This window comes from Natrix helvetica, assembly GCF_964273705.1.
Source record: "Natrix helvetica genome assembly, chromosome: 1".
Lineage (NCBI taxonomy): Eukaryota > Metazoa > Chordata > Lepidosauria > Squamata > Natricidae > Natrix > Natrix helvetica.
Window position 1 is genome coordinate 243,351,854 of NC_138548.1, and position 13,983 is coordinate 243,365,836.

A 13,983-nucleotide genomic window follows, 5' to 3' on the forward strand; every position below is an offset into this window, starting at 1 on the left:
TTTACCATTCAAGGGTTTCCTAATTTGGGGGGGGGGGGGGGCTACACACAGCTGTTACCTAAAAGAAGCTGGTTTTGCGAAAAGATAGGTGGAGGAAGCAGAAAGTGACCCTTTAAAAAAACAAAAAGTCCATTTAGGTATCCCCTTGACCTTTCCGTTGTCCCGAACACAACGGAAACGAGACCGAACGAAGAATATTTGGAAACTTTTTGATTTTTTTTTAAGATAAGCGTATTTTTAGACGAAAAAATAAAGCAGTTGGGTGAAAAGAATTGCACGACACTAAATCCAGATATTGCAATATCCCTGCTGAGAAATAAAAAATCAATTTACAAAAAAAAAAAAAAAGCGGCACGACTGTTTTCCTCTTTGAGATTGATTGCCCCGCAGCGGGGGCAAATTTTTTGCATAGGCGCGGAGGTACTGCTGTCTAAGGCTAGTCTGCAAATTCCAGAGTAGAGAAAGATGTGTGAGCAGTGGTGTATTAACCGTTAAGCAGACTAAGCACGTGCTTAGGGCACCAGGCCCAAAGGGGGCACCACAAGGTTCAGAAAGAAAAAACCAATGAAGATTTGTACAGTATGTACAAAGGAGGGTGGGCACCAAGGTTTGTCAATGCTTATGGCACCAGTGAGCCTTAATCCCCACTGCGTGTGACTTGCAGGTATTTCTCAACTACACTCATCCTAGCACATTTTCTGGTAGGTGCAGGCTATTTCTCACCTAGATCCTTAGAAAAGGGGGAGGGAAAGGAGGTGGGGAGATAAGTGCTGGTTGTTTACAAAGTCATTAGAAAGATATTCAACTGGGTACTTTGGTGCCAAAAGAGTCCTGGAAGGTTCCAGAGAGCAAGTCTTGTAGCTGATGCTTCCAAATTTGCAAGACTTAGGCCATTTCTTCATTAGTGTTTTATAGCATTTTATAGCTACATCAGCCAATGTTGTGGCAATATAAAGCTCCATTACTGTTATTAGCACAGCGATGTTTCAATGAGGCTATAAGATGCTATAAATGACTTTAGAGAAAATGGCCTTATAATATCTTTTTAGACACTATGGAATGCCAGGCAGTTTTTATTATCTAGCCAATAAGAGTGAAATGTGGTACCTGGTCCACAATTTCATTGTAAATAAGCTGCCTGAGCCGAACACTTTTTTCTAGACGAAGACTTGCTTACTAGAAAGTTTTCAAACCTTTCCCTCACAGTATTTTCCTCAATAGTGCTTTCTTCATTGTGAGCAAAGAAATCAATCATTTAATAGTTCTGCAGCTATTCCCGGTTATCAGAACCCTGTAGATCCAGGCTTGAGGCATTAAAAGGGAAGCAAGAGAGAGAAAATGTTAGCCTGCAGCCATGTTTGTGTGTTGTGTCTTTTTAGTCTATAGGTGTTTACCTAAACTGTCAAAATGCTTTTGCTTCCTATTCCATAGGCCAATTCCTAACATATGTCAGGCACTTCCTCATCTCTCACATAGGTATTCAGTCACATACAGACTTTGGACAAGTATATTATTTCCAGAACTGACTAAACTGGCTTAGGACCAGGCATATCTAAGAATAGCTTTTGCCGTTTATCTGCATTCCCCCCAACCCCCCCCCCCAAAGAGTCAGGTATGCTGAAGCAACTGAAATTCTAATAGCTCTTAATTTCCCTTCATTAATAAAACAAAAACTATATTATGTGGGTGAAATACCTATAGCTATCTGCCAACCACCCAGGAAATTGAACTTGTCATAGCTGAATCACTAATTTACCTAGTTTATACATCATATGGGAATTGCCGTGAGTTGCAAGTTATATGTCTCTTGTCTTTCATTTCATTAACCATGAGCCAGTATTTCTTGATGTCCACTTTCTGGTGCTGTCCCTCCTCTTTAAGGAGTTTCCCCCTCCCCTCCTCACATTTGTGTTACGTCTTTGCTGTGTCTACACTTTCTCAAAACTGCGGAAATTGTAAGGAGCAGTGAGGTCTTGGCTGAAAATGCTGATGCAGGAAAGTTGCACTCACAGCTGTTTCTTGCTTAGGTGCCTGGGAAGAGGAATACTGCAGCACACTTCAAAGCTAGAGATAAGGCAATGTATAAACTATTGTACCTAGTAAAAGTCTCAAGAGACCCTGGGTCAGATTGATTTCATCTTCCAAAGCTGAAGTGGGAAAGAAACTTGTTTCTTTTGAGTTTCACACATACTGTAAAAAGACTCTTGCAAAAGTCAGTAGAAGCCAAATTTAAGTAGAGTGAGGACAAAACTGGTGATACAATGCTGCAATTTGATAAGACCTTTATCCTCCAAAATTGTATCTGCAAGGATGTCTGTATAAATATACTAAGCTGTTAATGGTTAGTGTAGCAAAGTCGGGAGAACAATAAGCAATTATGGCTATTCAGATTTCAAAAACCTGAGGGAACTGATGGTCTGATGGATATAAAAAAGGTGATGTGTAAATGTATGGCACTCTGCCCCATGTTAAACAGAGCTACTATAGAACTGTAGCTATGAAATGGGCTCCACCACAAGTTGTTACCCTCCAGATGTGTCAAGATTACCAATGATTGTCAACTATGGAAAAACAGAGTCTGATACATCCAGAGTACAGACCTGTCCTCTTGTTGGAATTATTTATTTAGGATGCTAATTTAACTTCCATTGTGAGTAAAAAGTTCAAATAGCATTTCTGTTATCAATTGTTCTAGTATTAAATACTAGCTTCTAGTATTAATATCTGATATAGCCAATTTATCTGATATCAGATAAATTGATGTACCACACTTTTTAATATCTTGCAAAGTATTAATGCATTGTAATTTTCTAGATAATTCATTTTTATTAATAACTATAAATATGGCCTGGCTTTCTTGAATATTTCTCTCTCTCTCTCTCTCTCTCTCTCTCTCTCTCTCTCTCTCTCTCTCTCTCTCTCTCTCTCTCTCTCTCTCTCTCTCTCTCTCTCTCTCTCTCTCTCTCTCTCTCTCTCTCTCTCTCTCTCTCTCTCTCTCTCTCTCTCTCACACACACACACACACACACACAAGTGGGAAGTTAATAATAGGAAGTAAAATATACTTCAGGCAGAAAAATAACTAGAAAGAATGACAGAAAGCACCATATGCTCCTAATGCAAAATCTCTAACTATGACATGGAGTTCAATTAATACTCAGGCTTGTATTTATTACAATAAAGTGCATTCTCTGGAGAAACAAATATTGCAGCAGCTCAATACATTTTTGTCAAGGCAAACTGCTCCAACGTGAATAGATTTTCTTTGCACTCTTTGTAATTTCTCTTTTGAAAGCCATATCTAAAAAAATATGTTTTTAAAGAATTTGCTGGCCTGTCAAAGGGGTAAATGCTCTGAGCTTTTGGTTAGGAGCTGAATGGTATTCTGGAGAATATACATTCTGCCAAAAACATGTGAATGGGACAAATTGATCGGGTGGGTTCCTGAACCGGTTGGTACTGGTTTGCTGCATGCGCTCTTTGCGTGCGCTCCCTCCGCGCGTTGCTCGCACATGCACAGTTGACTGTCAATTGTTCTGCACATGTGCAGAAACATACCAACAACGGCAGAAGAGACTGGGGAACCGGTTCGGGAGTGTGGCCAGCTGCCGGTTCTGCGACCAGGCCAAATCACCACTACTGGTTTGGCCGAACCAGGCTGAACTGGGAGCAACCCACCTCTGAACTGTACCACAGAAAATATTGAGTTCCTTGATTAAAGTTTAGTTAAACAATTTGCTCATAGGATACATTTGGTGAATATATGCCATGCAGTGATGGGTTTCAATTTTTTTTAGAACCTATTCTGTAGGTGTGGCCTATTTTGTGGGTGTGGCTTGGCAGTCATGTGACTGGGTGGGAGTGGCCAACATGTAAAATGTGATGAAGCTCGTTTAACAACGCTCTTGTTTAGCAACCAAAATTTTAGGCTCAATTGTGATCATGTTCTCTTTCTTTTTCTTTCTTTCTTTCTTTCTTTCTTTCTTTCTTTCTTTCTTTCTTCTTTCTTTCTTTCTTTCCTTCCTTCCTTCCTTCTTTCTTGTGTCTCTCTCCCTCTTTCTTTCCATCCTTTTTTCTTCCTTCCTTTCTTTCTTGTGTGTCTCTCTCCCTCTTTCTTTCTTTCTTTCCTTCCTTTCTCTTCCTCTTCCTTCCTTCCTTCTTTCTTTGTTATGTCTCTCTCCCCCACTTACTTTCTTTCCTTCTTCCTTCTTTCTTGTGTCTCTCTCTCCAATTTTCTTTCTTTCTCTTTCCTTCTTTTTCTTTCTCTTTCTATCTTTGTCTCTCTCTTTTCTCTCTCTCCCTCCCTCTCCCTTCCTTCCTTCCTTCGGTTCTCTATCTCTTATTTTTTCTCTTTCTTTCTCTCTCGAAGGGGACATTCTTCCAGCGGTGTCTCAGGCAACTTTCTCTCTTGCCATGCAAGGAAGCGAAGCCAACTTTATTTATTTGGATGGTGGGTTCCCAGACTGTGGGAGGCGATCCAACAGTGCTTTTTATGCCCGTGACCCACTGCGTCGCTTGCGTCTTGCCCCGCGGCTCTCACTTGAGATTCTGGCTGATTTTCTCCCAAGCAGTGGCCGCAGCCACGAGCACCGGGGAACCTCCCGCTCCAGCCTCCCCCGCCCTATTACATTAAGATCCCCATGCTTTCCATTCCTGCTAGACGGATGCAGGCTACGTGAGCGAGCAGGCTTGCGAGGCCACCCAATGATCTGAGGGGAGCTGGGAGGCGCCAAACTGCACCCAGGAGCACCTGAGACGCCGCTGGGAGAATGTCCCCTTTAGGTTGCTGGGACAGCAAGTTTCAAGGCAAAACACAGCTGCTGGAATTGGTGCACCTGCAACTTAATGCTCTCCAAGAAGCCTGTATTACCAGTAGCAGCAGCAGCAGCAGCAGCAGTAGCAGCAGCAGCGGGCACCACCGCCATCCCCTGGTGTCCAGCATCCTCCTCGGGAGGCTCGTAGCCATTTGCATGTCTCTCCCGAGCTTTTCTCGGGAGGCGAGTGAAGGGCGCTGTGGCAAGAGAGGCTGGCCATCCCCAAAACCAGCTCTCAAGGAAGGAGACAGAGATGAGGCCCGGAGCTCGCTTCCCTGTCTCCATCCTCTGAGAGCTGCAGGTGGCAGGTTGTCACCCGTTGCAGGTGCCCAGGGCAGCCTCGACCCTTGCCTCCCTGCCACCTCTAGGCCCACGCAACCTCTCCCCCAACCCGCTCCTTCATGCCCGGCTGCAGTTGGGCTTTTGGCAGCTCCGCTTTCTCCTGATGGGAGATGCTCCAGGACAGCCCCGCCACCCTGGCCAGGCGCTAGGTCGGTCAGCAGCCCGTGCACCACCACCACATGACCTTTATAAAAAGAAATTAACCAACTTCTTTTAAACTTTCAATTTCAATGAGAATTTTTCTAAAACTTCTTAAATTCTCATTGAAATAGAAAGTTTAAAAGAAGATGGCTAATTTCTGTTTATAAATTGGCGGCAGGCTGGGAAAGCATCCCCGGGAGCTGAGTGGGCCAAGTGTGGCTTCGGAGGCTGAAAGGGAAGCTGCACCCCCCGCCAGGTGTCCCCTCCCCTTCTTGCCGGACTTTTGGAGCTTCCCACCCACCTTCCCACCCTTGTCCGCCCAAGGTTGGCAGAATATACCTGAGGGTGCTTCACCTCACTGTGATCTGAGGGATGTTGTTGCCTTGGTAGGACATCTTCTCCTCGAGGCCGCGCCTGCAGTGTGGGAAGGAGAGCAGAGGAGGCAAAGTGGCCTTTCTGGGCTCGTCTGAAGAAGTCTGTCCCCCTCCCCCCCTTCCTTGTCTTTGAGAAGCGGTTTGCAAAGTCCCGTTTTTGCAAGGCGCTTGTCAAAGAGAAGGAAGCGTGGGCTTCTTCCAACAGCTGAGTTTGGCAAAGGAAGTGGGTGGACGGGGCAAGAATGGTGCGGACAGACGTAGCGAGAGAGACAGAGAGCGGCGACTGGGCATGCGGGGGGGAGCGAACCGGGGGGGGCAGGCCAGGGGAGGGACAGTTCCGGTACGGGGCCTCCAGAGGACCTGGTACACAAATTCATGCTGGATTTCTGGCACCGGTACGTGCGGACTGGACCGGACCGGTTTAAACCCACCTCTGATGCCATGCTACCAATTCTATTTACTGCAATCTGTATCCTATGTCTTAACAATGAAGCTAAATATGCTAAATTTTGTATAAGGTTGTGCAGAGAGCTGGATTCATAGGATAAAAAGTTACAGTATAATAGCTATATGGTAAGGTGACCAACTTTTTTACAATGAAAAGGAGGACAAAACACGTTCTATTGTCCAAAATGCTAAGTTGACCAACTTTTTTACAATGAAAAGGAGGACAAATAAATTGGAAAAAATATATCGTAAATAAAAGAAACATTTTATTCATTGCAACAATAATACACTAAAATATGATATATGCATAATAAAAACATTTGCAACATTTTATATTGTAATTATGCTTACATGCCTGTTAATTATTATTTAAATGAGTACTTTTCCATTGAATTAATATTTTTTGTCAATGTATTATCTTCTAACAATATATTGGAAATATCTGAACAAGAAATATCCTTCATATTGAATTTTACAGCAAGTGCTGCAGCTAGAGTATCAACATTCAATCTCGATTTCTCATTTGTCGAAAAATCATTGCCAATTGAAAAAAACTCTTTCAACTGCTGCATTAGTTCCAGGGCAGCACAACGTAAATTGAACAAGTATAAATAAATGTTCACATGGAATATGTTCATTTTTGAAATGGCTGAAAATATCCACCCATCTTTTATCAATTTCAACATGTTGATTTTCCCATTGTATTAATTTTTCAGAATTTAAATATACATTCAGTCTTCTAATTTCTTCAAAGAGACAATTGTCATCTATTTTAATGTCTAGCATTTCTTTAGATAAAAATTCAACACAAGATTCAATATCTGTTCAATATACTTGCGATGAAGTAAAAAAAAACACCATTAAAAACTATTTAATAAAATACGTCACATAACGCGCAACAGATTAGCCTTCAAATATCAAAAAGGAGGACATGTAGGAGGACACTTTTCGAGGGAGGACGGAACTTACAAAAGAAGGACTGTCCTCCCTAAAGGAGGACGGTTGGTCACCTTATATATGGAGCCCCTGTGTCTTTTCCAGGGTTTGTATGACTGCCATCTACTGGCAGACCATCCCAGAAAAAAAGGTGTTTAGTCTAAGACAGCTTCCTTCTGGGCACCAGGGACAGGTGCTGTGGAGAGAGGATTTCCCACATACTGTTGGGGGGGGTTCGCATGCTGCCTGCATTCTGTAGATGGGACTTTGCTTGTTTATGGTTTTTAGCATGCCGCTGATCAGGGGTTGGGGACCCATGGTCTGCTCTAAGACATTCATGGCAGGTGACATGTCCAAATCATATTTTGCCCTCAAATCCAGATAATTGCACAGTCCTATTATTTTTATTATTTAACATTTCAAAAATATTTAAAGTATTTTTTTAAAAGAGAATATTATTTTCCATTCTTTCTCTTATTGGAGACATAGGCCATCAAACACATACTGGTACCTCAAATTTTCTTTAGTTATACACAAGGTTAGACAGATAGACAGATAGGCACTCACACATTTTTCTTCGCATCAATATTTTCTTTCCTTTTCATGCAGTGTGTACTATAAGAATGGTAGTCCATATCTGGAGGGCCTTAGGATGAAAACTACTTTACTCATGTTTTATGTGCATAAAATTATTGTGCACATTTTACAGTCATACAAATTACATGAAAATTGTTCTATAACCAAGGTAGCCAACAGCTACTGTTAGAAAATATTCTATTCTCATTCTGCTCCATGTGCAAGAGTCACATATTAATTTATACTTCAGAATGAGGACATGAAACTGAAACTTCTTGGTTCAAGCAAGAAATCCTGTTGGGAACGTTTTTGCAGTTTCAGATAATATAAATAAAGAAATCTATTGAAAAACCTGTGCAGGCTTCAGACACTGTCTTTTGTTGTCAGCATTATTCAAGGTTGCAAGGTTAAGAACTCTTAAAATCACAGTTGATAAAAATTGCTCCCTGATTTTATTTAAAATTGACAAATTTGGGAAACTAAAATACACAATTCTTTCTTTTTCCATTCCCTCACCCGAACTTTTATACCAAGATCATTGATAACAATCTGATCAATAAGGACAACTCTAACTACGCTTTAATCCTAGATTTTAGTCTTCTAATCATTTCATTTGGCAATGATTTTTATGCAGTTTAGTAAGGGTATAAAAGTCTACTGTAAAAAGAGGTTTCTGTACTGCTGACTTTTAATGTTCTATTTATCTGCCATGCTTCTAGAGGAGTTTTAAGAAAGTACAGTGGGAATATGAATTGCTATCCCGCTTCCATTACTGAGAGAGGATAATCAGATAAACTCTAAATATAGGATTTCATTGTGATTTTTTTTCAGTGATCAGCAAAATTATATAAAACCTAGAAATTAACATAAAGCCTTCCTCTAATGGAAAAAACTGTGATAGGAAACAGTTTTGTTTTCCATATATGATGGTTATACAATGCTAGCAGTTACTGGAATTTTATTAAGCCCCAATAGAGCACATAACATGTACTACCTATTAGTTTTTCTATGTCTTATTGTATGATTATAGATGTTACAAATAATTAAGTGCATATAGCATGGTTCAGCAAACATTTTGGATCAGTAAACATATGAAGATTTGAGAATCTGCTGCGCCTATTCTCTCTAAAGGGCTGCTGTGAGGGAGGGCTTAGCTATTCAAAAAAAGCCACCTTTGGTGTGCATAGCCTATTAAAACAATATATTTGAAGGGTGAACTGGTGAAGTTGTTCCACCCCATCCACTATACTTCCAAAGAGAACACTAGGCTACAGCCATACAGAGTGAATATTTTCTAAGAATAATTAACAGGCACACTGGTACCAGGAGCACATTGGTACTGATCCCTTCCGTCTGTCTGTCTGTCTATCTGTCTGTCTGTCTGTCTCTCTCTTTCTCTCCCTCTCCCTCCCCCTCTCCCTCCCTCCCTCTCTCTCCCCCTGAGTGGGGGGTGGGGGTGGGAAAGGAACTCCTGAACTGGTGCTGGATGGTGGGAATCTGATGTCCGGAGGCTGATGAGCGGTGCACTGAAGACCAGCTGGCTGGCGGGAAGGAGGGGCAATCCTGCAGTCTCCCCAAAAGTAACACATCTCTTGTTGCTTGTGCTCGACTGAAGGGTGGGTGCCAGCGGGTGGGCAGGGCAATATGGACGGGGCAGCCTCGTGGTCCCATGCAGGTCGATTAATGGCTTCGGTGGGCTGTATCTGGCCCGCGGGCCATACTTTGAGGGCTCCTGCAATAAAGGACAAAGGTGGAAACTGGAAGATAACTTGAGCTAAAAAGTAAAAGGGTTGATGATAGCTTTTCATGGAAATGATCATATGAAGCAATTATTGAACTTGTTTGATAGGGGCCTGGTCACAAGGTGCTTAGAGGAGACTCATTCTAAGACCCCACCACCACTATTGGTGGGCCTGCGGGGTGATAACAATTAGTAAAGTGTTTATCATCAACTTTGGCCTTCCGTAACTGATCTTGGAGAATGTGATGAATTGTTTGTAGTTCCTGCAAGAGCTGATCCAAGGCTGGGACAGAAGAAGCTGGTGAGGTCAGCAGAAAAAAATGGGGGTGGTTACCATAGTTAGCCAAGAATGGAGGTACGTTGTGAATTATTATAAGCAAACTTAGCCTGTGCTAGGAGGCCTGCCCAGTTATCTTGCTGGTAGTTAATAAAACATCTGAGATATTGCCAGAATCACATTCACCCATTGTGTCTGACTCTAGATGATGTTTGGAAGATTTGGAGCCCTAGACTTTTGAAAAACTTACCAAACTCTGGCAGTGAATTGTAGGCTTAAAATCTGAAATCAAGTGTTCAGTTAGCAGTAGATGCAGTATACAGTAGATATATGATGAAAATAGCCAAGTGGTGTCTTTGGCTGTGGGCAGACCTGGACAAGCTATGCAGTGAGTCATCTTAGTACAAGTGTTTGTCACTACCAAGATTGTCGTGTTACCTTTTGACTTTGATAGATATATTATAAAATCCTAGGATACAGTGGCCCATGGATGTGTTGGGTCATGTAATGGCATGAAAAATCCCAATGATTTGTCTAATAACATCTTTTCCTCTACCACTGGTAGAAGAGGAGGTGACATACCAACTTACATTATCTTGGGTTCATGGATACCAAAAATCTTCACAGTTTGGAAGAAACCAAAGTGGCCTGCAGCTGGGCTATCATGGCATACCAACATCCTTCTCTTAGTTCTCGCTTGTAGTAATTTGTGGCCCAAAGGCGTTTTTGGGATTGGCATAAAGAGCTTGAAACTGAAGGCTGAATTCAGCAATGTTGTCCGGCAGGGGACTCTGCTGCATTAGCAACAGTGTGGCCCATTTAGCAGAATCTCCTAACAAGCTGGTGACAAATCCAAGTATCCAACCCTTAAGTCTGTCTGAGGTAAAATATTCACTTCTTAGGCTCATATAGAGGTTATACTGTGCCCAAAAGGCATGGAATGGAGTCAGCACCCTATCAAACCTTTCTGGGCATGCTATTGAACATTTCTGGTTTGTGTGGTATCGCACTGTTGCTGCTGCTTGCAATGACTAGACTTGCAGAGCTTGTAGCACAACCTGCTGCATGAATGTTTTTGACAGCAAATTGATCCATGACTGTTGTGTCCGGGCAGATGACGTCAGGGAGTTCCCTCCGTCTGCCGGCATCTGCGCTAGCAACAGCCAGGTCGCGTCTGATTGGCTAAGACGCGACCTGGCTGAGAGCGGGGAAACTCTGGCTTCTGTACGCAGCGCCGGAAAGCGTAGTGCCTCGCCACCCAGGATGGAGTGGGGGCGTAGTGGCGCTGCAGGCGTTCGGTTAGTGTCGCCCAGTCCAGAGAATGAACGGGCTGTGGGGCGGCTATTGAGCGAGCGGCACTAAACATTGGAGTGCCGCAACAGCTCAAGAAGAAACTGCACTTCTCATCGTCTGGAGCGTCGCGACGACCGTTGGCTATGAGGTAACACTCGAAGCGCTCCATGAACGCTTCCCACGTCTCGCCATCGCAGCCAAAAGGCACAAAAGTTGGCATTGCCGACATGATCTCCTCAGGAACGGATCAGCCGGCCAGGAGAACAGGTCGCCGGTGCGAGGGTGACCAAAAGACACGCTCGGTGGATTTCGGTGGGTTAGCGGCTGTATCCCACCTTCGTCGCCAGTGTTAAAGCCTGCGCCATCAGGTGCTATCTCGCCTTCATGAGGGCCACCCGGGCATAGTGCGCATGAAATGCCTGGCGCGCAGCTATGTCTGGTGGCCTCGCATTGATGACGAGATAGCCGCCTGGGTGGCCGGCTGCTCCTCCTGCCAACATTCCCGACCGGCGCCACCGGCTGCCTGTCCTAGGGAATGGGAATTGCCTCGTGGTCCTTGGTCCCGTCTTCACGTGGATTTCGCGGGCCCCTTCAGAGGCCAGGTCTTCATGGTGGTGGTGGATGCATATTCGCGCTGGGTGGAGCTCATCCTCATGAGGTCCACCACAGCCGAGGCCACGATCAGAGAACTGACTAGGCTTTTCGCCACCCATGGCGTGCCGGACGTCATTGTCTCTGATAACGGGCCTCAATTTGCATCCACCGCGTTCCAGCTGTTCCTGGCCTCTCAGGGCATCCGCCATGCCCCAGTCGCCCCATACCATCCGGCTAGCAATGGCCGGGCGGAAAGGGCGGTCCGCTCGGCCAAGGAGGCGTTGGGCAGGATGGATGGGGCTGACTGGCCTTCAAGGGTGGCTGCTTACCTCTTGGTACAGCATGCCACTCCTTGCCCCCTGACCGGGAAGTCTCCAGCTGAGCTGCTGATGGGCCGGCGCCTGCGGACCACCTTGGATAGGTTGCACCCACTCTATTCAAGCGAACAGCCTGGCAACCTGGGGCCCCCTTCCCGCACGTTCCTCCTGGGTGATGCTGTTTGGGCTCAGGCATTCTCAGGGGCAGTCAGGTGGGTGCCTGCCACCGTCTCCGCCATAACCGGCCCCTGTTCTTACAGGGTCCAGCTACATGATGGGACCGAATGGCGGCGGCACCTGGATCAACTGAGGCGCCGCCTGCCCAGCACCAGCGACAACACTCCCGCAAGGTCGACCATCAACGTCGCTGCGCCTGAGCCCTCCAACGTTCTGTTCCCTGGTGCCCTTCCACCAGATATCGTCCGGCCGGTCCAGCTGCCCGGGGCTTCCCCTTCCTTGGACGCCGCCTCCCGGCCGTCCACTATTGTGGGGGTGTCGCCCGTTAGGCGTCAGCCTCCCGGGTTCCAAATGGCCTTCCCCGAGTCAGGCCAGGCCTACCAACAAGTGCCCAGCTCAAGCCCGCCTTCGGCCGCGCCCCCTCGGCCCTGCCTACCTGGGCCTGGTTTTCCTCCGTCAGGGGTGGGCCTCCAAGATGGCGCCCGGAGCTCCACTCCCTTGCGGGAGGAGCTTCCACGGACACCACCTTCCTCTCCGACGCCTCCTGCCGAACTGAGGCGTTCTGGGCGGGTCCGGCGCCGCCCAGAATATTTACGTGACTACGTTTGTGCGTCGCTTGCACATGCGCAGTCACTGGGGGGGAAGGAGTGTTGTGTCCGGGCAGATGACGTCAGGGAGTTCCCTCCGTCTGCCGGCATCTGCGCTAGCAACAGCCAGGTCGCGTCTGATTGGCTAAGACGCGACCTGGCTGAGAGCGGGGAAACTCTGGCTTGGGGATTGGCTGGTTCGTCTGACAGCTTCGTATAAATAGCTGTCAGACGAACCCTGCATTGATTCTCTCCTGTATTTGACTGTTAACTGCTCTGTTAATAAAAGTTGGTTGAATTCTCCTCACGACTCGGCTCGCCTTTCGTTCGCATTTAACAATGACAATTTCCATTGCTATGTGGCCAGTAGTTAATTACTCTCCCTAGGTGACTGGGACTTAGGCTGGTGACCATCTGTTCTGTCCTGGCCCACAGAAATCATAGGTGGTACTAATAGACATCAAAACATTCTATTTTGAAAGAGAACTCTGATGGCAAAAGGTCTGAGCAACTAAGAAGGCAGCTAAGGGGTTGATGATGTACACGATGGTGAGATACAAAGAGAGTTGTCCCCACACAGATCTGTGAAATGTGAGATGCGTGGCTCCTCTTATATATGAGTGGCATGACCAGGATTGTTTCTCTCGACAGGTCAGGGTTTTCTGGCCAATAGTTTTTGTTCAGCCCTCCTCTCCTCCGTGCTAGCTCTGCCTCTTTTGACTTCTAGTGATAACTGTCTTTCTTGGTTGCTAAGCAACTCGTCCAGCTGAATCCCCTAAGGCTGATGATTCTGCTCCTTTTCCAAATCTGAACTGGCCACTGCACTGAGAGATGCTGCAAAAATCATGGGGTGGTACCTTCACATTCAGATAAAGTTGTTTCGGATTGCACCCCAGTGTCATTCTCACTCCAGTGTGCTTTGCTGTCAGGCATACATTTGATCATAAATAACACAGTGATTAGAAAGTGAATTTATTATTGTTTATTACTAGCATATTTTCAAATACTATAATTGCTGAAATAGTCTCTAATCAAGAAGTGGGTGTATAGAGATAAGCACAGTAGCTTTCTGCAAATTGGAATACAGGTAATCCTCAATTTAGGAGTACAATTCAGCCCAACATTTTGTGTTGCTAAGCAAAATAGTTGAGTTTTGACCCATTTAAAAACCTTTCATGCCACAGTTAAGTGAATCACTGTAGTTTTTGAGTTAGTAATACAGCTGTTAAGTAAGTCTGCTTTCTTCACTGACTGCTTTTAGAAAGTCACAAAAGGTTATCACATGACCCTAGTTTACTGCAACCGTCATAAATACATGCCAGCAGTGGTGAAATTCATTTTTTACTACCGGTTCTGTGGGCGTAGCTT